Source organism: Ovis aries, chromosome 3 (assembly GCF_016772045.2).
Source record: "Ovis aries strain OAR_USU_Benz2616 breed Rambouillet chromosome 3, ARS-UI_Ramb_v3.0, whole genome shotgun sequence".
Classification (NCBI taxonomy): Eukaryota; Metazoa; Chordata; class Mammalia; order Artiodactyla; family Bovidae; genus Ovis; species Ovis aries.
The window spans coordinates 69599310-69626054 of NC_056056.1; positions in this window are offsets into that span (position 1 = coordinate 69599310).

Here is a 26745-nt window from a genome sequence, read left to right on the forward strand (position 1 = left end):
CCCAGGGCTCACTTCCCTCAGGGGTAACAACACCCCAGGTTTACCCAGCTGGATGGGTTTAGAGAAAGTCGGATTCTTGAGCCTTTAACTGAGCAGTGAAAGTCAGCATCCCAGATCCTGAGAGACCCGCAAGGTCAGAGATCAGGGCAGAAGGGCAGGCAGGAGGTTATTTATGTCTTCCACAGACTTGGAATCCTGTGCTACTTAGGCATCAGGGTGTCTGAAGGCAGCTGGTGCCGGCTCCACTGGGTGTCCACCAGCGTGGGGGTCCCAGCTTCGCTCCTTGGCACTGTGGTGGAGCCGAGGGCAGGTGGACAGAGCTAGACTTATTCTCTACATAATTTAAATGGGAACACTAGGACCCTGAGAGGGTGCATTCATGTTAAGTCCCTTCAGTCATGTCCGACTCTGACCCTCATGTGTGACCCATGGACTGTAGCCCACCAGGCTCCTCTGTCCATGGAATTGTCCAGGCAAGAATACTGGACTGGGTTGCCATGCCCTCCTCCAGGAGATCTTCCCGACCCAGGGTTCGAACCTGTGTCTGTTGTGTCTCCCGCCTTGAAGGTGGGTTCTTTACCACTAGCGCCACTGGGGAAGCCCCTGAGAGTGTGAATTATTCAAATTCTCCAAGTTGTCAAGGGGCAGAGAAAGCCTTTGAAGACCCCATGTACCAGCAAAAGCCAGTGCTCTTGCTCATCTAAACATAGCCCACAGAATGCTAGTCCAGGGCCCAGAGAGGAATGGGCTTCTGGGTGAGCCTGGCTTGAGAAACGCTCAGATGATCCAAAACAGACCTTAATATAACTGCAGATTTTCTCAGATGTCAATACACTTCCATACTTCATAAGGTATGTGTCTCACATTTCTGAAGCTGATTTTATCATGGTGTCCTCCTCTCCCACCATTCCCAAGCCCTTTGTTCAGATCACATTCAATGGAAATGGCCCTGGGAGGTCACTGACTAGTTTGGGAAAGCCGACATAGAGCATCCCAGAGAAAGGAAGGAAAGGTGTGTTTCCTGATCACCTGGGTCTGCGGCCTCTCTCCGTAAATACACAACACTGAAACACAAAGGGCACTTGAATCTTACTTCCTGAGAACTGCACAGAAAAGACCTTATCTAAACTTCCACATCTCAGAAATCCAGTATGTTTGGTTTTTTGTTTTTGTCTTTGTTTAATTGTTTGCTTTAGGGATCAACATGGAAAAACTTGATATGATTTCTATGGTAGAAATCTCCCAATTCCTAGTCTAGTTTTTTCATACTCTAAAGTAAAGGTGTTTGGATGTCAGAAACCAAAAAATACACGTAGATCATGCTGGACTGGGTTATTCCTGTGAACTTAATTTCCAGTTAGCTGGTGGTTTACTATGTAATCCACTGTTGCATAGTGATATAGTGATATAGATTCCAAAAAAGAATACCTTCACCCTCTCCCTTCTGAAAATCCTCATAAAGTATAAAACCTACACATGGCAGGACTGAACTAAGCAAAACCTTAGGCATTAAGAAAGGATTCTGTAAATGTTAAACACTGTGAAAATAACACTCTTTGACTGGCTACACATTCTACCTGTCAAAGGATATTTTTGCAGGCAACTGTTAATACATTTGGTAAATTGGGTGGAGTTTCCTTTTCATTTTAAGAATTTGGGGAAGGATTATTGGAATGACCAAAGTGCTATTGATGGTGGTTTTATTACCCAATGTGCATGAATGCTAAATCGCTTCAGTTGTGTCTGACTCTTTGTGACCATATGGACCATAGTCTGCCAGGCTCCTCAGTCCATGGGATTCTCCAGGCAAGAATACTGGAGTGAGTTGCCATGTCCTTCCTTATTTACCAATAAGCTGACCTAATTTTAAGAATAAAAAGGTTACTTAATAACATTTGTTCTTATTTAGAAAGCTGGGGTGTGGGTGAAGGTTTCAAATTTTTGCAAAAACTTCTAGAATCACTTGTAGTGTTATTTTGTAGTCTAGGGGATGTTTGAGAGTGATCAGTTTAGATATAAGAACTGTGCATGTGTGTGTGCCTCAACTCACACATGCTCAGTCGTGTTCAAGTCTTCACAACCCCATGGGCTGTAGACTGCCAGGCATCTTGGTCCATGACATTTCCCAGGCAAGGATATTGGAGCAGGTTGCCATTTCCTCCTCCAGGGGATCTTCCCGACTGAGGGATTGAACCCACGTCTTTATGTCTCCTGCTTGACAGGCAGATTTTTTATCACTGAGCCACCTAGGAAGCCCCAAGACAGATCTGAGTGTTCTTTTTGTCCTAAGAAATTTTTTGTAATAAGTAGTTTACTGCTGCTGCTGCTGCTGCTGCTAAGTCACTTCAGTCGTGTCCGACTCTGTGCGACCCCATAGATGGCAGCCCACCAGGCTCCCCTATCCCTGGGATTCTCCAGGCAAGAACACTGGAGTGGGTTGCCATTTCCTTCTCCAATGCATGAAAGTGAAGTCACTGAATCGTGTTCAACTCTCAGCGACCCCATGGACTGCAGCCCACCAGGCTCCTCCGTCCATGGGATTTTCCAGGCAATAGTACTGGAGTGGGGTGCCATTGCCTTCTCCGGCTGCTACTGCCACTAAAACTGAATTTTCATCACTCAAAGCTGTGAAGTCTAGGCTCCGTCTTTTACCAACTGCATTATGACTAGAAGGTGGGATATTGAGGTTTATCATCAGTTCATTTTTTATCCTTAGTGTATATGAGAAGAGGAGCCCAAAGGAAAATTCAAATTAAAAAAATTTAGAAGGAAAATTTAGAAATTTAGAAGGCGCATTCATAATCTTTCTTAGGTCAAAGTGAATAGTATATAGTAAAGCAAATGCTAGTGAAGCAGATTGGAAAATAGAACAGGAACACTGAGGATAATGCTAATTGCAACAGAATACAGATCCATCCCTAACCTAATTAATTACCACTATAAATGTCTTCTTTCTCTCGGAAACCATATAGCGTGTACATATGCATCAGAATGTTTCTCAAGTATAGGCTATTGGGATCCACAACCCAAGAAACATACCAGCCTAGTAAAAAAAAAAAGTCCTCATTTTAGGGATCACAGGAATTGGAACTCTGTACAATTCTAATGATTTCTTGTTATTGAGGTGGGTAGGCTGTTTTCAAGATATTGGATGAAAGGAAATTTGACATATCCTGAATTGTAACCTTGACACCACCCTCCCTGTGAGCTCAAACAGATGACTTTATCTCTTGTGCCTGGGTTTTTTTTTTTTTTTTTTTTTAATTTCCCAGTTTCTCTTCTTGTTCTTTTGTATCCAGAGGTACATGTCATCTGAAGACTTCGGCACTTTGCATAGTAAATCAGGAACAAATCCAGGAGAGAGAATGAGAGACCAGTACCTGGTTTCTGCATGAACGTTGTGCTAGGTTTGATGACCCTATGGTAATGAATGATGTTTCATATACTTCCCTATGTCTTATCCATTTATACATTTTCTCTTGGCTCTCGGAAAACTGAAGTCTCTGTGGAACATTCCATAAATGATCATCACCATTACATTCTACTAAAATAACTGAGACCTATTTATAAACCACAGGAAATTGTTCTTGCTCAGGATACAGTCTGAATAAGTAATTTAGAAAATGGAAAACAGTCATCCATATGTTTTCTTCATCTACTATTTTCCAAGCTGGCCCTGAGCGTTCTATCCCTACACCTTTGCTCGTGCTGTTTTCACAGCTTAGAATACCCTCCCCACTTCTCCTCCTCTTCTCCTTTAAGGGTCAGATGCCACTTTTGAGGGAGTACCTTTTTGACACGGCCCCTCACCTCCATAACCCAGAGATCTCTTTCTTTCTTTCTTGCACCTGTGATTCACGTCTAGACCTTCACACCGAGCACTTACATGCTACCCTAGAGCGTTCTCTCCTTTTTAATGGCTACCCTAGAGCCATTAGAGAAAACGGGAATTTCCAGAGAGAGTATAAACTCTTGGAGGAAAGGGTTCTACATGAATAACTAAGACAGCATCTGACACAGAGCTGAGAACATAGACGACAGTTAGTGCTGTTGGTGTCAAAGGGTGTTTTCAGGTGATCTAAAGCCAAATGAAAGAAAATCACAGGAATTCAGTGTGCAAAACAGACTCAGGTTGACCTACTGTGGTAGAAGTGGCGGTAAAGGTGGGTACTTTGGCATCCGGTCTGCTAGCTCCACTCTCCCCCTCCTCCAAGCAAGCTCTGGAGCACCCCTAGGGTGCAGTCTCCCTCTGCCCCCTGCCCTGTTGGTGCCTTCTGTTCTCAGGCTGCCATGCTGTACACGTTGCCTTCCTTGGAACCCAAGCTTCCTCCATTCCATTCTCTCCAGGCTTATGCATGACTGCCTCTTGGCTGAGCTGTTAAAGCTCTCGAGTGTGTGCTGATGTTCCCCACCCTTCCCAAAGCAAGTGCATTCTCACAGACTTTTTCTAAAGAGAGCACCTTGGCTTGACTCACGGATCCCCAACCAGCTAGTTGGAAAACTCAGTGAAGCTGATCCCGGGGCAGTCCTTCTGGCCGCATTCCCCATTTCCTGCTGTCCCAGCAAATTCCAATAGGAATGCCTGCAGGATTGAAATTCTGGAATTCCTTTTGAGACAAATTTCTTGTCAACACTAACATAATCTTCCCCATAAACAAACATTTCCTTTCTCCTTCATACTCTCAGTTAATTGCCAAGAAACAGAGGAAACAAATATTCTGGTAGAACTTTTGATGGCATAAGACTCATCGCATTCAGAGCAGTAGGAACAGAATGGAGAGTGGCCGTACCATCCACCCTTTGATCCTGGCATCACTCTAACCCATCCCACCCCAGCGCCATGTGGACATCTCCAACACTGACAACCTTGGCTGCTTCCCATCGGGGCTTTCTGCTTCCATTCCTGCTCCTCCTTTGATTTGATTATTGGAGCAACAATGGGTTTATCCTTGAGTTTACATCCTGCTGATCCCCTTTTCTGTGGGGATCCAGTTTTCACTCCAGACCCTAATGCAGGCCCTGGTGCTTTTAACTATTGTTCACTGACCAGTGATTCTTCCAAGTCCACCTGATCTTTGACACCAGGCCTTGACAGTCACAGCTGGTGGGCCATGTATGCCAGATCAAACCTGGGACTGTTTTCCAAGAGACGTTGCCTGGCTCTGAAATGTTTGTCCTAGAAGCCCACTTCCATTCAGTTCCAAATCCTTGAGGCAGCAAACGCAACCTCAGTAGACTCCTGACTTGATTTTGTATATGTTCTTCCAGTTATTTGACTTGGACTTCCCTCTACAATTGTTAGCCTGGTCCACCTGTGTGCTCTCTGTGTCATCTAGAGACTTTTGCCTGACTCACTCCCAGTACCTGCCCGGCTACAAGAAGTCACAGTCCCACCACCACCACCACTGTAGGACTCCTGGGGAGGATAAGCCAGTCAGGGAAATCATTTTACGGAAAGGAGCTTTTTGATTTTCTTTAATTCACCGTGTAGGTCAGGAGATTATTCTCAGAAGGAAATATAAAATAGGGGATGTAAACCTGGAGTCTTGGTCTAGTCAAGAAGGAGGTACAAACATTTTATAAAGAAAAAGTGATTTAATCTCTCTCCTATCATTCTGCCAGTTGGAATGAAGTCCTCTGGGAATATTGTGAGGGAAACATTTATCAGGAGGATAGTAAAGGATTTAGGATTATTTTGTTATCCACCTTCTGTAAGCAAGCACATCTTTTTGCTTTTGTATTTTCTTTTTTTATGGAGGAAAAAAAAGTGTTGGGTTGAACTCCACGTGCTTTCTTATGTAATAAAAAAGTCAAGCAAAGGGCATGCCTTTGTTCGTCTTGGACTCGGCAGTCTGCCGACATTATCACAAGTGCTGGGAGGTGGAGGCTCCTTGAGGATTATCATGCAATTTCTTTCTAAGTGTTAAGCCTCTTTCTATGCAGAAGGGGCCCATCTCAGGATGGACCATTATGATCCCTAGTCCCTTGTTGATGTTTCAGTAAGGGTTCAATAATTCTACAGGGTTTTATTTAAATGTACTCAATTAAGGCAAGATTTCCAAAACCAGTTTTCCTCTGACTATGGGCACCTCATAGCCCAAACGGGTCCTGCTTCTGCACAACAAAGGGCAAGGTGCCTTCTTCTGTCTATGCAGCTCAACTCCAGGCAATCTGGGGCCCGACATTATCACATGAAAAGATGCATTATGAAAATGGAGGTGGAAGGCTCCTTGAGGATTATCATGCAATTTCTTTTCTAAGTGTTAAGCCTCTTTCTATGCAGAAGGGCCCCATCATCAGATGAATGGGACCATTATGATCAGCCTAGTCCCTGATGAGATGGATGAAACTGATTATGTGAAGTTACAGTGGAATTTAGGAAGATTCAATAGATTCTACTCAGGATGATTTATTCTAACATGTACTCAATTAAGGCAAGATTTCCAAAACCAGTTTTCCTCTGACTGTATGGTGCGGACCTCATATGACCCCATACTATCGGGGAATCGCCCTATGTCTTTTGCTTCCATCCTATAAAAATGCATTGAAAGTTGGCCATGTCATCTGAAAGACACCTTCTAGCTCTGAAATTTCCCAAGTGTGCGTTCTCAGTAGTGTTCAACTTTCCAACCCCATGGACTGTAGCCTGCCAGGCTCCTCTGTCCATGGGATTATCCCAGCAAGAAAGCTGGAGTGGGTTGCCATTTCCTCCTGCAGGAGGTCTTCCTGACTCAGGGATCAAACCTGCGTCTCCTGCAGCTCCTGCATTAGCAGGCAGATTCTTTACCACTGAAAAACTTTGTAATAAATTCTAGCTGGCATCTAGGCACTAATTGGAAATCTGTAAACCAGTTAATATATTCTAGAATTGAATCTATTGGTATCCCTCAGCAGTAATAGTAATAATTACAGTTTTAGTTCCAATAAGAAGTACTTCCTCTCTTGCAAGATAATATACCCATGGGAACATCTAGCATTTACAGGCCACCAATATATTTCAGTTAAAGGGGCATCTCCTATACTAATATTTCCAAAATATAATTCTAGAAATCCTATTCTTTCACTTAGATTCACCACAGCAATTGTGTCCTAAAAGGTCTTTTATAATATATTTTATGCATGCAGGATCCAATCAAAGATCACAAACTGCACTTAGTTATTAGTTCTCTTTATTCTTAATCTAGAAACAGCTTCTTTCTATTTTTCAAAACACTGATAAATTTGAGGAGTCTGGTCTGGATATCTCGTAAAATATTACATAATCTGAATTTATGGGATTGTCTCCTCAAGTTGAGATTCAAACTTAATATTTGGCAGAAAAATGACTTCAGTGATGTCCATACTATTATTTTAAAAACTTTTTTATTTTACCTTTTAGATGAGATCAAATATTACAGAAATACATAAGGAGAAATGGAAGGTGCTACAAAATGCCACTCCTAGAAATAACCAGTATTTATATTTTAGTACATATGCCATTAGATTTCTTTCCTTTGGATATAACAAAAATGGAACCATTTCTATGTCATTTTTGTAACTTTCTCTTTTTACTGGTTGCCATATCTTAGAATACTTTCTGTGTGAGTACATATACGTATACCTCATTTTTTTTTTTAGTGGTTTGTTTCCAGCTTCTGGCTATAAGAAACTATGCTGCAATCATCATTCATGTATATTTGTGTACTTATGTGAGTGTTTCTGGTTACCTTCCTAGGAGTAAAATTTCTGGGTCAACTTTGATATTGCAAACTTGCCGCCACAAAAACATTACCTCAATCAATACTTTCACCAACAATGCATGAGAGTGACTGTTTCCTCACATCTTATCCTGGTATTACTACTCTTTTTAATCTTTGCTAATGGGAAGTAAAAATTGCTATCTCATCACCATTTGAATTTTTAAACTATGAGCGAAGTTGAGTAAATATTTTTACATGCTTATTTCCTGTTTTTGTTCCTTTCCCTGAGCGATCTGTATATATCCTTTGCCTATTTCCCTACTGAATTGTTTATTTTACTTATCAATTTCTAAGACTCATTTTTATACTAAGAAAATTAACCATTTGTTTTCTGTATGTATAAATAATTATTTTGTCCAGCTAATTAGAATACTTCAGTAACATCCTATGAAACGTGCTCCAAAGAATGCCTAATTTAGGAAGACACCATGTTCAGATCCTTCTCTTTGAACTCTCCACATAGGAAAAAGAGGCCGAACAGCCATTTGATTTCAGTCTCTAGTGTGAAGAAAATAAATGTTACGTATTCATCTGAAGAAGGGAATGGCAACTCACTCCAGTATTCTTGCCTGAAGAATCCCATGGACAGAGGAGCCTGATGACCTACAGTCTGTGGGATCACAAAGAATTACACATGACTGAGTGACTAACATTTTCACTTTTCACTATGTATTTATACACATACATATATTATATATATAATTGAAAGTGGATAATGTTTTCTCTGTGGTCATTTTCTGTCAAAAAAATAAATGACTTTAGATTCTCTAAAATCGTGCTGTGGTGGGTTATAAGGTAGAAGCAGAAATTGCTCTGAAGCTGGAAACAGGATGCAAGGAATTGAATCCAATGTCCGCAGCTGGAAATCTCCCCTTTCCCCCTTCCCCCCACTCCCCTGCAACACCTGGGCATAGTTTGGAAACCATCACTATGGAAGGTCTCAGAAAGCTCTGATAAGATGAGCATCCTCGAGAAAATAAAAAAAGAAAAAGACAGCATCTTCAGAAGGCAGACTGTCCATCTAATTTTCTGCTGGGTTTGGTTCTGGGGTGGTGTTATAGCAGCCTGCAGATCTTGCTGTTAGGTGCACTGTAGGCCTAAGATTAATCTTTAGAAATCTTTTCAAACAGAAAGGACTTGCGGACCAAAATTTTGTTGTTTTCGCTTTCTCTTTCCTAGCCCAATCAAGTTGGAATCCTTTTCTCACAATTTGGATCATGTCATTGCATTTCCTGTGAATAAGATTGTTAGCTTCAGAGATGCCTATATTTGGGATAGTGAATTATGGTCAGCAGTTTTCACAATGTTCTCCCTAATCATCTCTCCCGGTCCACTGGAGGTGCTGGCTCTGTGCCCAGTACACAAATTAAAGATTAGTTAACTGGATGCACTAGGCACATGGCCGCCAGCTCCATTCAGGACACGTGATTCACTCTTACCGCTCCTAAGTGCTGCCTGCCCTTTTCTGCCCTACAAGTAATGCAGTTCTTTCTTGTTCAATACTATTGACTCCTCTATAGAAAGAAACAGAAAGGGGGAAATCTCCAGCTTTGGATATCTTAGAGCTGGATTTGTCAGCAATCAGAAATACATTCAAGTCTCCAACAGTAAAACATTTTTGTATGTCATCTAGAGGGAGTTAGAATACGTTGCTTCAGAATTTGATTTCACACATGTAGGCAGTTCTTGGGGTGGCAAAGAGTGGGACATGACTGAACAACTGAACTGAACTGAGGAGGTTCATGAGGGCAAAAGTAAGAAAACCATCCCCCACCCCCAATACAGCCACAAAATACGAAATAGAGAAATAAATACATACAGCCAAGGAATAGGAAATAAGGAAACAAACATACTTTCTGAGTGATAAACTATGAAATCAACACACAATGGCACTGGGCCAAGACAGTAAAATCTCTTTAAAGGGACAGAAATCAATTATCTAGCCTATGCCTTTAAGGCTTGACTACTGTCCGCTCAAGCCTAAACACATATTCAAAGGAAAAAACGCACATTATTTGTAGAAGGAGATATGGAAATGTTACACAGCAGCCTTTTCGGTTGTTATATAATATGGATATATTAATTTTGTCTCAACACTGCTATTCTTCCCATCTGCCTTTGTTCCCATGGGAGATACTGAAATAAAAATATTTTTCCCTTTAATTTTTTTTTTAAGTGCTCTACTTGCTAACATAGCTTCAGGGCTGTAATTAAACACATTCATCTGACTTTGTTGGGATAGAGCCTCCAATACCTTTTCAGTTTAAGCTACAGCTGAAATATTTTGATAAGAAAAAAAGGAAATTGCTTTACAAATAAACAAAGGTACATTCAGGATGGAATCAAAACTTTTCCTTCGTGGGAAACAAACTAGCAATATCTCTGTTTTTTGTTTGTTTGTTTGTTTTCCAACAGAAAAGAGCTGGCATAATATATAGCTTATAGTACTATTGTTAAATATACTTTAATTAGGTCTTATGGATGAAACATGCTAATGATCATATCCTTTGGTCAGACTTCTCAACAGCTGTTCAACAAATTAGGCTTCGAAAACAGACTGTTGAGAAAAACAATCCTGCTGCCTCACAGACACACCCACAACACACTCGTACAATTGTCTCCCCACACCCTGGCCTTACACACACTCTGTGGTATACAGCAGTCAACAGTCAAATACATGTTGTTGTGATTGTGCCAGAAGGACATTCATCCTAGCTAGTACTCTTCTGGGGATCTTTATCTCTTAAAAACTTCTAATTGTCAGAGATTTTGAGACTGAATTTTGACAATCAGATTTGATGTTCCTCTATCACCTCACCCGTTAAAAGGAGGAAAAAAAAACACAAAAACCTAAAATCGACTGCACTCCTCATCCTTGTGATTTGAGTGATTGTGCCATGATGACTTAATTTGCTTTTCATACTTTGCGGAGCAATTTAAATAACTCAGATGTTTAACTCTCGAAAAAGTGGTTACTACTCATACATAGCAACTACTTCCTTTAAGAAATGTCACAAAGATGCTTATAATTTATTGCTGAACTCATTCAGCATAGCATGCAAATCAACTTACATATTTACATCCAGCTTCATATAGGATCTTAAATACACTGCTCAAGCCAATGAAATCAGGTACTTCCATTGGCAATCCCATGGCTCTGTTTTACCTCACTCTAACATTTTCCAAGATACTCAAATAATCCAATTCTTATGATGTAGCAGTGCATGTATGTGGTCAGAACCACCCAACACAATCAAAGGTGGTCTAGGCACCATTCCATGACTGTCCATAGAACTCAAAGCTGTTGACCGTAATGTGAAGCGAAGTTCAAAGCAAAGATCTTGCTGGAAACCATGGCCACTGGTTACAGCTCATAGGCCCTGGGGAATACTGCCCCCTAACCACAGTGATGCCAGTGATCTTGTGGAGTTGATCCCTAATATAGTACCTGAAAGTTCAAATAAAAAAGCATCAAGGCTGAATAAATGGATCCTGAGATGAGACGGACTTTGGAATATGCCTGTGGTTCCCCGGGACAACTAACGTGATAATAACCCTCTCTAACTGCTAACTGCTGTCTGAAATCGCCTTATTTCTTCAGCTTAGGGCATTCCTAAATCTTTCTAAAATGAAAATACTTGAGATAGGTATAATACTGTATACTGTTCTGAATTCAATTCAGTTCAGTCACTCAGTCATGTCCGACTCTTTGCGACCCCATGCATTGCAGCACACCAGGCCTCCCTGTCCATCACCAACTCCCGGAGTTCACTCAAACTCACGTCCATCGAGTCCGTGATGCCATCCAGCCATCTCATTCTCTGTCGTCCCCTTCTCCTCCTGCCCCCAATCCCTCCCAGCATCAGAGTCTTTTCCAATGAGTCAACTCTTTGCATGAGGTGGCCAAAGTACTGAAGCTTCAGCTTCAGCATCATTCCTTCCAAAGAACACCCAGGACTGATCTCCATTAGAATGGACTGGTTGGATCTCCTTGCAGTCCAAGGGACTCTCAAGAGTCTTCTCCAACACCACAGTTCAAAGGTATCAATTCTTCGGTGATCAGCTTTCTTCACAGTCCAGCTCTTACATCCATACATGACTACTGGAAAAACCATAGCCTTGACTAGACGGACATTTGTTGGCAAAGTAACATCTTTGCTTTTGAATATGCTATCTAGGTTGGTCATAACTTTCCTTCCAAAGAGTAAGTGTCTTTTAATTTCATGGCTGCAATCACCATCTGCAGTGATTTGGGAGCCCCAAAAATAAAGTCTGACACTGTTTCCACTGTTTCCCCATCTATTTCCCATGAAGTGATGGGACCAGATGCCATGATCTTCGTTTTCTGAATGTTGAGCTTTAAGCCAACTTTTTCATTCTCCTCTTTCACTTTCATCAAGAGGCTTTTTAGTTTTTCACTTTCAGCCATAAGGGTGGTATCATCTGCATATCTGAGGTTATTGATATTTCTCCCAGCAATCTTGATTCCAGTTTGTGCTACTTCCAGCCCAGCGTTTCTCATGATGTACTCTGCTCATCTCTTAATATGAATAAAGAATAGCATGTTGCTGAGATAAGTGTACACAAAGCTCAAGGATATAGGAAGAACCTGCCTGTAATGAACGTTTGGGCTCCTCTCAGTACCCCTTGTAAGTTTCATTCCCATGCAGAGCACCAGTGTCTGAGCTGCCTGTTGGGTCGATGATCCCTCACAAAGCTGAAGCAAACAGAGTGAGCTGCCTGGGTCCTGAGAAAAAGAAAGAGCTGCTACTTCACAGCAGCAGTGTTGTGTAGGAGTAGGAAATAGGACTTGCAGGTGGGAGACACTTTTGTAGCTTACTGTGGCTTATAGCTTCTTCCTATACAATCACATCTCCTCCTCAGGAACATTACCCCCTCTAGATATTTACAAAACTAATATTTTAAGTTAGTTCCCAAAGGCAGCCTAGCCCCGAGTGCCTGCCAACACAAGGGCCAAAGAACCTCTTCCATAGCGAGGAATGGTAACTGGTGGATTTCAGGAGAAGGGTCAACATCCCACCCCCATTCTTCACTCGCTGCCACCACCGTGTCTCTGCCCAGAGACTTAAGATTTATTTTGCACCTTTTTGAGTGGATCTCAAAGCCCTTCACAGAGAAAAAGAAGGGTTATCCCAGGACAGGACTCAGTTTGTATTCATCAGATTACACTTGGCCAAAGTAACAGTCCCAGTTGGAGGCAGGAACAGGCTTCATGCTTCCTAAGAAGTCTGGTAGGGATTTTGAAATCACAGGATGAGTCTGGAGTATGAGGCAAGTCTCAAAGTAACTAAAAACTGTGCCAGAGGCGTGTTTCACTATGACCTACACACTGCATATGCTGTTTCCTTTAATCCCATCACAGGCAGTGGATAATAATAACAATAACAGCTAACATTTACATAGCGTTTACTATGTACCAGACACTGTTCCAAGACTTTGGCATGCATCAACTGATAAACACCTATAAGACAGGTAGGAATAGTACCCTCCCACCTGGCAGATGAGAAAACTGAGGCACAGAGAGAGATTAAATAACTTGCGAAGGGAATATAATAATAATTAAACTAACTACATTTTAAATTCTCAGAATAACTATTACCAGTACTGCCTTCATTTCACAGAGAAGGAAGTGGAGGCTCAGAGGCAAGTAACTGATTAAAGATCATACAGTGTTGAAGTGGTGGCAGAGCCCACACCTAACATGTGGGGGACTGGAGCAAAAGTACAATTGGGGACTCATTTGTCTAAAATTAAATAAAAAGTGTTCTCTTCTCTTGATTTGAAAAATAAGTCTCTGAAACAATCTGTAAAGACCAGATTCAGATTTAGTTTTCAGACTTCTTGGTTTGATCCAGAAGAGGTGGTGCAGAGAGCCAGATTTCAGTCCTTGGCCCAGTGCCCTTCTCTTCTCACTGCTGAAATTCACATACAGATTCTCCAGCATCAATGACCTACTCCTGTCCATACTTTACAAACAGCTGCCCCTGAAATCTAGGTGATATGCACCCTAGGGATGACACACCCTAGGGAGGACACACCTGGAAGGAGGCCTGCACAGGTCCTGGAAGTAGGCTCATGGCTACTGGCAGGGAATTCTGGTGTTTATTAAGGTCTAGAGCAGGGGATATGGGCTCTGGTGGACATATTTTTTGACCTGGATTTTGTCCTTCACTCTATGTGATGGAGCACACCTTGAGAAGGGCTGCAGTGGAGCCCTCTAGAGCTCATGGCCCAGAGCAGAGGACCTGCTTGTCTGGATCTGACAGTAGCATTGGTCATAATACCAGAGTGAGAAATGGAGTATTTCCTGCCATATCAGTAAACAAGGCTGTCACAGTCATCATCCATTTTGGCCCTCCAAATGTGAGGGCAACCGGGAAGGAGAATAATACCTGTTATCCAGCAGCCATCAGGTTGCAGCCACTCCCTATAGTGAGCACTGGGGAAAAACTGCAGGATACTGGCCCCAGATAGTGGAGATGCATATGAAAGGAATGCTTTCTGTGAGCCCAGACTCTTGCATCTTCCCATACATCAGTTTAGTTCAGTCACTCAGTCATGAACCCAAAGACTTCAGCACGCCAGGCCTCTCTGTCCGTCACCAACTTCCAGAGTTTATTCAAACCCATGTCCATTGAGTCGGTGATGCCATCCAACCATCTCATCCTCTGTCGTCCCCTTCTCCTCCTGTCTTCAATCTTTCCCAGCATCAGGGTCTTTTCTAACGAGACAGCTCTTCTCATCAGGTGGCAAAACTATTGGAGCTTCAGCTTCAGCATCAGTCCTTCCAATAAATATTCAGAACTGATTTCCTTCAGGATGGACTGGTTGGATCTCCTTGTAGCCCAAGGGACTCTCAAGTCTTTTCCAACACCACAGTTCAAAGGCATCAATTCTTCAGTGCTCAGTTTTCTTTGTAGTCCAACTCTCACATCCAAACATTGACTACTGGAAAAACCATAGCTTTTACTAGATAGATGGACCTTTGTTGGCAAAGTAATGTCTCTACTTTTTAGTATGTTGTCCAGGTTAGTCCTAGCTTTTCTTCCAAGGAGCAAGTGTCTTTCAATTTCATGGCTGCAGTCACCATCTGCAGTGATTTTGGAGCCCAAGAAAATAAAGTCTGTCATGGTTTCCATTGTCTCCCCATCTATTTGCCATGAAGTGATGGGACCGGATGCCATGATCTTAGTTAAGTGCTAAATTCCTTAACTTGAGATATCTGGTTTTCTTTAATTCACAAAAATTCTTCTGATGTTCAAATTTCTTGCCTTTGTTGCAAACTTCTATATAACCTGACACCCTCCTCGTTCTCTCAGGGTTACTGGCGACATTGTCTCCCAGGCTTGAAGTCCTAAAAACTCCCACTGAATAAAACATAACTCTCAACCTTTAGGTTAAGACTATTTTTAAGCTGACATGTCTGCCCAGTTCCAGTGTCTTTACCCTACTCAGCCACCGTTAATGTCACTCCTCTGCCTCTGAGACCAATTTGGAACTGGAAGCTGAAGAGGAATGCTATGAGAAGCAGGGAACCCTAAGAGTAGGAAGCACAGAGATTTCCCCTCCCCCGGACTCACATTTCCCCTTTTCCACTGGGTCCTGTCTCGCAGCTGGCCGGGTTGCATAAACACCACCCAGAGCAAATCCAAATCCTGACCACACCCTTTCCTTGTTTACGGACACCAAGCCTAGAAAGAATAGGCACCGCCTAGAAAATGATTCTTTCAAAAACTGTCCATTCTCTCTTACTCTGGAAGATAAGACTTCTGAAAATATAATTTGCTAGAGAAAGTCCTTTTTCTTTCTTCAGATTTTAGGACAGCCAATGGGCGTGCTGGCCTAGCCAGTCCCTCTAAGGAAGTTACTTCCTGGCACCTGGCATAGGCTGTTTACATGGATCTAGGAAGGATCCTGTCAATCTGTCCATGCTTCTAAATTTAGTCTCCATACATAAATGCAATTTCCTGTGTCAGTTATCTTAATTAAAATTTTCCACAGGCTCAATCTTGTATTGTTGATGCTCAAATGTCAACATTCACAATGCCTTGCTCCTTATTTTAAAGAACCACAGTAACAACCTGACAAACCAGCAGTTTGGAACCCCCAGAGCTCAGAGCTAAAACTCCGGCCAGCAGTGGCTGTGGATACAGGCTCATTCACACCATCGCTCCTTTTCTGAAGGCACTGGGGGAGTGAAGACAGACCTACCCAAATACCAACACTTGTGTCCTAGTCCTGGAACCTCAGAAATCCACCCACAGCAGCATGAACAAAACGTGGTATTTTGTCGAAAAGAGCAGGCTGGACTTGCGCAGGGGATGTATCAGATCTTCCCAGAGGCTTGGAAAAAGAAATAGGAAAGGTGCCAGGAACTGATCTTTCTTCTTGCCAACCACTCTCCTGCCATGATAGTTTACTGTATCTCTCTCTTCTCTCTGCAATCCACTTTTTCTGCTTCCCCACTACTTCACACTCCAAATAGCAGGGCGCACGGTTCTGCACATCCTCTGGCTTGGAGCCCTGGTTTAACTGCAGCTCAGTTCCAAATCCAGAGCATCTTATTGGTCCAGCCTGAGCCAAGTGACCATGTCTGGTCCTATCAGCTGGTGGCTCAAGAGGATGCATAGAGAAAGGGACAGTACACATCAGCCTTTAGGTGGGATCCTTGGGGTGGAGAGGGTGAGAAGTCCTTGTGAAGAGAAGGTGGGTAAACGACCTAAGGGTAGGCCGAGGTTCACTACCCAGATTGTACATGTATTTAAAATAGTTAGACTCCTACCTCTTTACCTTTGCCGTAACATTTTTGGATGACAAGCAGTTGGGTTCCCACCTGTGCTTGTTGTGGACTTTGTGGACCATTATTCACCACAAATCGTTGTCATGGCAATTTCTCCATCATCCCACCTGTCATCACTAATGCCTTTTCTGGCTTTTGATTATGGAGCCTTATGAAGCCGAATCTGTCACCCAAGCTTGAAAGTAAAAAGGAACACTGTTATGAATCAATATAATCACTGCTTAGCATTTTGCTTCGTTTAAGTCTGTTTTAAACTTGCACAGAAAATGACTGTTGTCAACTAGGTTCACTTTTTGGGCCCCCAGCCCAATCACAGCTTTCTCTGCATTTGCTTGACTTGTCTAATATGTAAAACAATAGCCTGTTCTACACTCTAAAATATCATAAACCTCTCAGTCCATAAATCCCAGACTGGGTTATCTGAGGAATTTTTGGCAGATCCACCAAGCAACATGGCCAATCTAGATGTCAGAGGAATTTCTTGAGTTTCAAGCCAACCAAGAACATTAACACTTCACCCATATTCCAGAGGAATGCAATCATTTTGTACAGTTGTACAGTCTTTAGGGAATAAGCAGTATTACTATTATATGTTTTAAGAAATGTGTGTTTGGTTTCCCTGACATTAATGTTCAAAGGGAACAAAGAAGTCATTGTGAATGAAATTTTGGGCAAGGTGTAATCTGTATCAAATTAGTTTTCCTTTCTTTCTTTTTTTTTGTTAGAATGACTAAAGAAAAAATCTGTGCCAAAATGAAGATGCAAGGGGAATTTCATTAATCTTTTTGTGAAGTTATTTGCTGTTCACTGGGTATTTGCTATGTACTGGACACTACATTAGATGCTGCAAATGCAGAGATAAAGGACACAGTCCTTGGTCTCATCACACTCACAGTCCAGCAGTGAAAAGAGATGCATAAACCAAAAAAGACAGCGCCATGTAGTAAGGGTATATGCACATAGAACGTTGAATGAGGACAGAGCAGGGACTCCTAACATCGTGGGTTGAGTGGAGTGAGGACAAACTTCCGAGTGGAGAATGAGGTCTGAGCTGACTTCGAAAGCTGAGAAAGGAGTTAACCAATAAATGAAGTGAAGAGAGTATGAAGGCAGGGGAGAGTGTGAAAGAGGGAGAGCATCATGCATTGTGCGTATTGATGATGGCTTATTTAGGCTGGAATTTAGGCCAGGGGTAGAACAGATAGGGCTGGCGAGGTTGGCCTGGGACCAGGTCGCAAAGGACTTTAGGCCAGGCTTCCCAGATGGCACAGTGGTGAAGAATCTGCCTGCCAATGCAGGAGACACAAGAGACGTGGGTTTGATCCCTGGGTTGGGAAGATCTCCTAGAACAGGAAATGGCAACCCACTCCAGTATTATTCTTGCTTGGAAAGTTCCATGGACAGAGGAGTCTGGTGGGCTACATACAGTCCATGGGGTTGCAAAGGGTTGGGCATGACTGAGCACAGACACAAAGTATTGTAAATTTATTCTGGGTTGAAATGGAATCTTCAGGATATTTCTTTTTTCAAAAAATTTTTATTGAAGTATAAAGTATGTGCAGGAACATGCACATATAACAACTACTCAGATGGGTGAATTTTTATGACCTCAACAGTTTTGTAGTCAGAAACTAGGTCATAATGTAGCCAGAACCCCTGAAGCCCCCTCTGTTCCCCTCTAGTCACTATTTCCCTCTTGAAGGGGGACTACTGGCCTGACTTCTAACATGAGAGATTTGTTTTGCCTGTTTTTGAACATTACTTAAAAGAAATTGTAAAATATGTTGTCTTCTGGGCTTCCGTGGTGGCTCAGATAGTGAAGAATCTGCCTGCAATGAAGGAAATGGGTTTGATCTATGGGTTGGAAAGATCTCCTGGAAAAGAGAATAGCAACCCACTCCAGTATTCTTGCCTGGAGGATCCCATGGACAGAAGACCCTAGTGGGCTACAGTCCCTGGGGTCACAGAGTTTGACACGACTGAGCGATGAAGCACACGTGCATGTGTTTTCTACCAGTTGGCATGATGTCTCTGAGAACCACCTGTTCCATTCTATGGAGATGTGGTTCATTCAGTCTCATGGTTGAACAATACCTCATTTTATAAATTTGCCATAATTTTATCATTTCTATTATGTGTCAACATTTGAGTACTTTCCAGTTTGAGGCTATTACGAACAGTGCTGCTGTGAACATTCTTGTCCATGTCTTTTGATGAGTATATGTACTCATTTCCACTGGATAAAATACCCAGGAGTGGAATCTCTGGGTCATAAGCTGAGTAGATATCCAGCTTAATTGGATTCTGCTGGCTTTACAAAGTGGTTGGACTAATTTAAAACCCCAGCAGCCATCTATGAGAGTACCAGCTGTTCCAGTTTCCAACAATTGATATTGTCCTTTTCATTTTAGCCATTGTGTGTGTGCATGTGAGTGTGTGTAATTGTGATGGGCTGAATTTTGCCTCATCCTCAAATTCATATATTGAAGCCCTAATCCCCCATTGTGGCTGTATTTGAAGTTAGAACCATGGTAAAGGTAATTACGATTAAACTGAGTCATACGAGAGGGGCCCTAATATATAATAGGACTGGTGTCCATAAAAGAAGAGAAGAGGACTCCAGATACCTCTCTCTCTCTGCACACACACAGACACAGACACAGACACCCACGCACACATGAAACGCCATGTGAAGACACAGTGAGAAGGCAGCTGACTACAAGCCAGGAGGAGAGTCCTCATTAGAAACAAACACTGCTGGAACCTTGATCTTGAACTTCCAACCTCCAAAACTGGGAGGAAACAAGCATATGTTGTTTAAGCCACCCAATCTGTGGTATCTTGTTATCGAAAGCCAAGTTGACTAACAGAATAGTGGCATCACATTCTAGTTTTAATTTATACGTTACTCCTCAAAGCTTTTTAAATAGAGGAGGGAAGTTATCAGATTTGTACTTTAGTTGCAGTACTAGAAACATGGAAACTAATCAGAATGCTATAGGAATAATCTAGGCAAGAGTTTAAGAAAGCCTGAACAAGCTCAGGACCAGCGGACTGGATAGGAGGGGTTATGTCAATAAATTAGATAGAGGTCAAATTGGCAGATCAATGGGGAATAAGGAAAGAGAGTTGCCAATATAGCTATTGCCTATAAAAACAATAACACTATACAAATATAACGTTTTGTCTCAAAGTGGAGCTGAAGTCAGACTACATGAATCCAGACACATCATTTTCTAGCTGTGTGACCTTGAGCTACATATTTTATCATACTAAACTTCTATTACCTCAACTATAAGTTAAGGAATTAATAAAAATAACAACTTCCTTTTAGAATTATTATGAGGACTAAATGAGCTAATAAAAAGTACCTATTTGGAAAAAAGTTCATATAAACCCCAAATGGGTTTCCCAGGGGGCCCTAGTGGTAAAGAATCCACCTGCCAATGCAGGAGACCTAAGAGACTCAGGTTTGATCCCTGGGTCAGGAAGATCCTCTGGAGGAGTGCACGGCACTTCAGTATACTTGCCTGGAGAATCCCACGGACAGAGGAGCCTGGCAGGCTACAGATCATAGGGCTGCAAAAAGTCAGACATGACTGAAGTGACTTAGCATGCATGCAAAAACCCCAGATATATTTGATTTAGCCTTTATTAAAACTCAACACTCAGAAAATTAAGATCATGGCATCCAGTCCCATCACTTCATGGCAAATAGATGGGGAAACAGTAACAGACTTTATTTTCTTGAGCTCCAAAATCACTGCAGATAGTGACTGCAGCCATGAAATTAAGATGCTTGCTCCTTGGAAGAAAAGCTATGACCAACATAGACAGCATATTAAAAAGTAGAGACATCACTTTGGCAGCAAGGGTCTGTATAGTCAAAACTATGGTTTTTCCAGTAGTCATGTATGGATATGAGAGTTGGACCATAAAGAAGGATGAATGCTAATAAATGGATACTTTTGAACTGAGGTGTTGGAGAAGACTCTTGAGAGTCCCTTGGACTGCAAGATCAAACTGGTCAATCCTAAAGGAAATCAATCCTGAATATTCATTGAAAGGACTGATGCTGAAGCTGAAGCTCCAAAACTTTGGCCACCTGATGCAAAGAGCTGACTCATTAGAAAAGACCCTAATGCTTGGAAAGATCGAAGGTGGGAGAAGAAGGGGATGACAGAGGATGAGATAGTTGCATGGCATCACCGAGTCAATGGACATGAATTTGAGCAAGCTCTGGGAGTTGGTGATAGATAGGGAAGCCTGGCGTGCTGCAGTTCATGGGGTTGCAAAGAGTCAGACACGACTGAGTGACTGAATAACAACAACAAAATTAAAGTTAAAACCAGAGGATACAATTTACTTATCATTAAAATGTATTTGTTTATTATTATTAAACTTGCAAGACTGAGAACAGTTTTTAAAAAGTCTCAGCACTTATTTTCTATTATTTTCTTTGTGAATACATGCAATTGTGGAATATGTATAAATTTCGTATCATATTCTAAATGCAGTATTTTAGAGAATATGAACATGTACTTTATTGAAGATGACAAGATTACATCTTTCAGTTTTCTTTGCCCATCTTTAGCCAATAAAAAATTTGGGAGAAAATATTCAGAAAGTCTTTAAAGGTATAGTTAGTCCAGTCCAGGACAAGGGGACTAGTAAACCAAAGGTACTATTAAATGACAAGTATTTTGTTTTGATTTGATCCTTATGAAATAAGTTGACTAAATGTACACATATTCTATATTGTATCATAAAGTTGAGATTTTCTTATAAATAAAATGAAAGATGATTTTAATAAATATCCTCTAACACAATGCAGGATTTGTCTTTTCCTTGACATTAACTCAGAGCAAGGTACACACTAGGCATCAGGAAACTTTACTGCCATCGTCATCATCACCACCATCACCAGCAGTAGGAGCACATTATCATTATGAAGGTATCTAGGATTACTTCTGTGGTAGACTGAAAAATTACTGCACTTCTACATCACTCTACATTTCTACATCACTTACAATTTGACTTTGCAGGTTCTGCCATCAAGAGCGGATGTGCTCCATCCCTTGAGCTTGGACTGGCTTTGTGACTTCTGGTCAATAGAATACAATGAAGGTAATGGTGTGTTCATTCCTGTCTTAGGCTTCCAGAAGCCTTGAATAGTTTTGCTTTCTCTCTTGGAACTCTGCCCGTCTGCCACGCGAATAAACTGAGGCTAACTTGGTGGAGGGTGAGAGAGCATAAGGGCCCAGTTAGTCCAGTTGTCCCACCCAAGGCTCCAGACACGACAGAGCCCAGCCAGGATCAGCTGAGTCTGGTTCCAGTCAGCAGAAGTGCCCAGTTGACCCATAGACTTAAGAACAATAATAAATGACTACTGATGACTATTGAATTAAGCCATTGTTTGGGAGTGATTTGACAGGCAACAGTAAATAACTGATATGACTTCCAAACAGACATAAACTGAGAGAGAGGATATAGGATGGAAAGCCCATCTGAAGGTCAGAGAACTCTGTTTGAGACGCATAGAGTTTACTATACCTAAGAAACACAGTGTAGAGGTGTTGAGAGGTCAAGTTTCATCTGGAGGCAAAGATTCAACAGTATTCAGCATTAGATGGAAGCAGATGCCCCAGAAATGAGTTTTTTTTTTTTTTTTCCAGGACGAGAGAAAAGAGAACTGAGGAAAGAACCCTGAGGAAAATCAATATTTAAGGGATGTGTAGAGGAGGATGAAAGTGAGAAGAAACAACCAGAGACGTAAGAGGAAAACCAGAAGAGTTGAGTTGCCCAAAAAGTTCTATCAAGTTTTCCATAACATCTTATGGAAAAATCTGAACAATTTTTTTGGCCAACCCAATATAGTAGAAGAAAGGCATGAGAGTTTTGCCCACAGTTTTTCTTTTTTAAAAACTGAGATAACATTGGTTTATAAGTTTCATGTGTACAACACAATATTTCTGCTATATACTCTACAGCTTGCTCACCACCAAACATTCAGTTTCTATCTGTCACTATACAGTTGATTCCCTTTACCCATTTTACCCTCCTGCTCACCACCCTTTTCCCTCTGATAACCACCACTCTGTTCACTGTTTCTATGGGTTTGTTTTTGTTTTGTTTGGTCACTTATTTTGTGTTTTTTTGTTTGTTTTTTATATTTCATGTGAACGAAATCCTACAGAATTTGTCTTTCTCTGTCTGACTTATTTCACTTAGCATAATATCCTCAAGGTGCATCCATGTTGTTGCAAATGGCAAGATTTCATCTTTTCATGGCATATATATATATACATATATATATATATATATATATATATATATACACACCATATCTTCTTTATCCATTCATCCACTGATGGGCACCCAGGTTGCTTCTATATCTTAGCTATTGTAAATGCGGCAATGAACATAGGTGTGCATATATCTTTTCAAATGAGTGCTTTGTATTCTTTGGATAAATATCCAGAAGTGAGATAGCTGGGTCATATGGAAGATCCCTTGGAGGAGGGCATGGCAACCCATTCCAGTATCCTTGCCTAGAGAACTCCATGGACAGAGGAGCCTGGTGGGTTACTGTCCACTGGGTCGTGAAGAGTTGGACACGACTGAAGCAACTTAGCACATGGTGGTTCTATGTTTAAATTTTTGAGAATCTGTATACTGTTCTTCATAGTGGCTACACCAGTGTGTACTCTCACCAACAATAAAAGGCATGAGAGTTTAAAACCACATTATCACAATAAAAAAAAGGAGGTAGGGCAAAGATCCAAAGTTCTCTCCTACCTAGCTGATTCTGTGTGAAAGAGGGGAGAGGGGAGAATGAGCTGAGCTGAGAAAGACTATCAAGGATCCCACATACCAATCCAAGGTGTCTGGATTTTATGCTGAAGGATTTTTAGCAAAGGAGTGACTTGAACAGGTTTTTGTTGAATATCTCTCCGTAGCAATGTGGTAGATGGCCTGATTGGAAGAAGCAAGATAGAAATTGGGGAAGCTAGTTGGGAGGCTCTCAGAGAAATCCATGTGAGAAAGGATGAAGGCCTGAATGAAGGAATGACTGTGAGCACAAGGATGGATTCAAGAAAATGGTGATGGCACTGCCAGCACCGTGTGACCGATTATCCATGGTGGGTGAGATACGATGCAGAATGATACCTAGTTTTGAGGCTTAGGCATTGGGGTAAATGGTCTGATTTAGATAAAAATAAATGTAATCCTGAAGGAATACGCTGGCCCCACTAGCCTGTGGAAAGTGATTTTTTCTTTAGTCTAGCTAAACCCCTATAGCATAATGCCTGGCCTGAAACCACTTGCTAGAAACCAGCTCCTGTCAGAGGGCCTTGTTTGTTATTTCTGACTGTGTCTTTAAGTGCCTCTTAGTTGAGTCACAGAGCAAGTCTCTTGGGTTCTTCCCCTCTAACCTTCTAATCTTACTGCTTCATTACTGCTGCTACTGTTCATGCCCTTCACAGATCAGATGACTTCAGGATCAGATGACTTATGAGTATGGCTGCCTGTGGACCCCCATTCCAGCCTAGGAAATGGGATGCGCCCTCTAGGGACTAACTAGATCCACATTTGCTGCCTCAGTCTGGCATTTCCACGAGTTGCCCCCCAACCCCCACCTCCCCACCATTCCTCCTCCTGTTTTGTTTGTTTCTTTGTTTTGCACTTCCAGCCTCCACGTTACTGCTAGATAAAAGACTTGATGTTACAATTCACTGCCTCCATGTCACAGCATCAGTTACTCTGCTGGTGCTAGTGAAACGACTCTAGGCTACTCTGTATCTGAGGTTCAGACTCAGTTGATCTTAAGTCCTATAGCTTTCTTTCCTCTTCCAGTTCAAAGCATTTCCCCTGTTCCTATTTCTTGTCCCAAGAAAAGCCAGTTCACAGGATGATGGAGCAGAAACATCCATTCTCTACTAGGGGAAACTCCATATCTACCCACCAGCCTGTGGTTGTATTCTATTGTTCAAAAGATGCATTCATGCAAGAGCTTAAGGCTATCACAATAAACAGTGGAAAATTCTGAAAGAGATGGGAATACAGACCACCTGACCTGCCTCTTGAGAAATCTGTATGCAGGTCAGGAAGCAACAGTTGGAACTGGACATGGAACAACAGACTGGTTCCAAATAGGAAAAGGAGTACGTCAAGGCTGTATATTGTCACCCTGCTTATTTAACTTCTATGCAGAGTACATCATGAGAAACGTTGGACTGGAAGAAACACAAGCTGGAATCAAGACTGCCGGGAGAAATATCAATCACTTCAGATATGCAGATGACACCACCCTTATGGCAGAAAGTGAAGAGCAGCTAAAAAGCCTCTTGATGAAAGTGAAAGAGGAGAGTGAAAAAGTTGGCCTAAAGCTCAACATTCAGAAAAAGATGATCATGGCATCCGGTCCCATCACTTTATGGCAAATAGATGGGGAAACAGTGGAAACAGTGTCAGACTTTATTTTTTGGGGGGCTCCAAAATCACTGCAGATCGTGACTGCAGCCATGAAATTAAAAGACACTTACTCCTTGGAAGAAAAGTTATGACCAACCTAGACAGCATATTCAAAAGCAGAGACATTCCTTTGCCGACTAAGGTCTGTCTGGTCAAGGCTATGGTTTTTCCTGTGGTCATGTATGGATGTGAGAGTTGGACTGTGAAGAAGGCTGACAGCCGAAGAATTGATGCTTTTGAACTGTGGTGTTGGAGAAGACTCTTGAGAGTCCCTTGGACTGGAAGGAGATCCAACCAGTCCATTCTGAAGGAGATCAGCCCTGGGATTTCTTTGGAAGGAATGATGCTAAAGCTGAAGCTCCAGTACTTTGGCCACCTCATGTGAAGAGTTGACTCATTGGAAAAGACTCTGATGCTGGGAGGGATTGGGGGCAGGAGGAGAAGGGGACGACTGAGGATGAGATGGCTGGATGGCATCACAGACTCGAAGGACATGAGTCTGAGTGAACTCCAGGAGATGGTGATGGCCAGGGAGGCCTGGCGTGCTGCGATTCATGGGGTCACAAAGAGTTGGACATGACTGAGTGACTGAACTGAACTGAACTGGGAAATCATTCTTAATCACGGTTACCACAGGAAGAGCTTCCCTGATGGCTCAGATGGTAAAGAATCTGCTTGCAGTGCAGGAGACCTGGGTTCGATCCCTAGGTTGGGAAGATCCCCTGCAGAAGGGCATGGCCACCCACTCCAGTATTCTTGCTGGGAGAATTGCATGGACAGAGGAGCCTGGCGGGCTACAGTCCATGGGGTCACAAAGAGTTGGACACGCCTGAGTGACTGAGCACAAACCATAAGAAACCTGGAATACGGGAAAAGTTTTACAGGAAGATTGTGTGTCCATTTTGCCTTTGATGATGTTAAAAAGACATGACATTCAAGTAGATTTGAGTTTGGTACCAACACAAAAGAGAGAGGTTTAAGCCTGTAGGTGGTAGTTAGCACTGGTGGGTGCAGTGGTGTGTTGGAGCGGACTCATACAGATGGTAAGGGCTGACTTTGTGCATCAGTTCCCAGCTCCACAATGATTGGTAGCTTGGGAGGCCTGGTGTGCTGCGATTCATGGGGTCACAAAGAGTTGGACATGATTGAGCAACTGAACTGAACTGAATCAACAGTGGAGAGAGAAAGCTTATATACTACAGAAATCAGCAAACACTACAAATCTGGGCTTTTTTTTTTTTTCCCTCCTGGAAGAGCTGTTTGTTAACATTTACCACACATTACTGTGGGTTGAGGGTGAAATCATCCAAAGAAGGCAAATACAATAAGAGGAAAAGTTCTGAGAAGGAGTGCTAAGGAAGTAATACTTAGGGAGTGGGCAGACAAAGAGGCATTGGAAAACAGAGCAAGAAGAAGCATCCAGGATGCAGCAAAAATGCTGTGCTATAGGGGAGAGTTTACAAAATAACCTTGTGGACACGTGTCTCAAGATATCCATGAACAAGATCAGATTATGTGATGGAGATCAATGGATGGCTGTTCTTTTTTTTTTTTAAAGCTATCATAAGCAATCAAATGGGCTTCCTGGGTGGCTCAGACAGTAAAGAATCCACTAGCAATGCAGGAGACCTGGGTTCGCCCCCTGGGTTGGGAAGACCCCCTGGAGGAGGGCATGGCAACCCACTCCAGTACTCTTGCCTGGAGAATCCT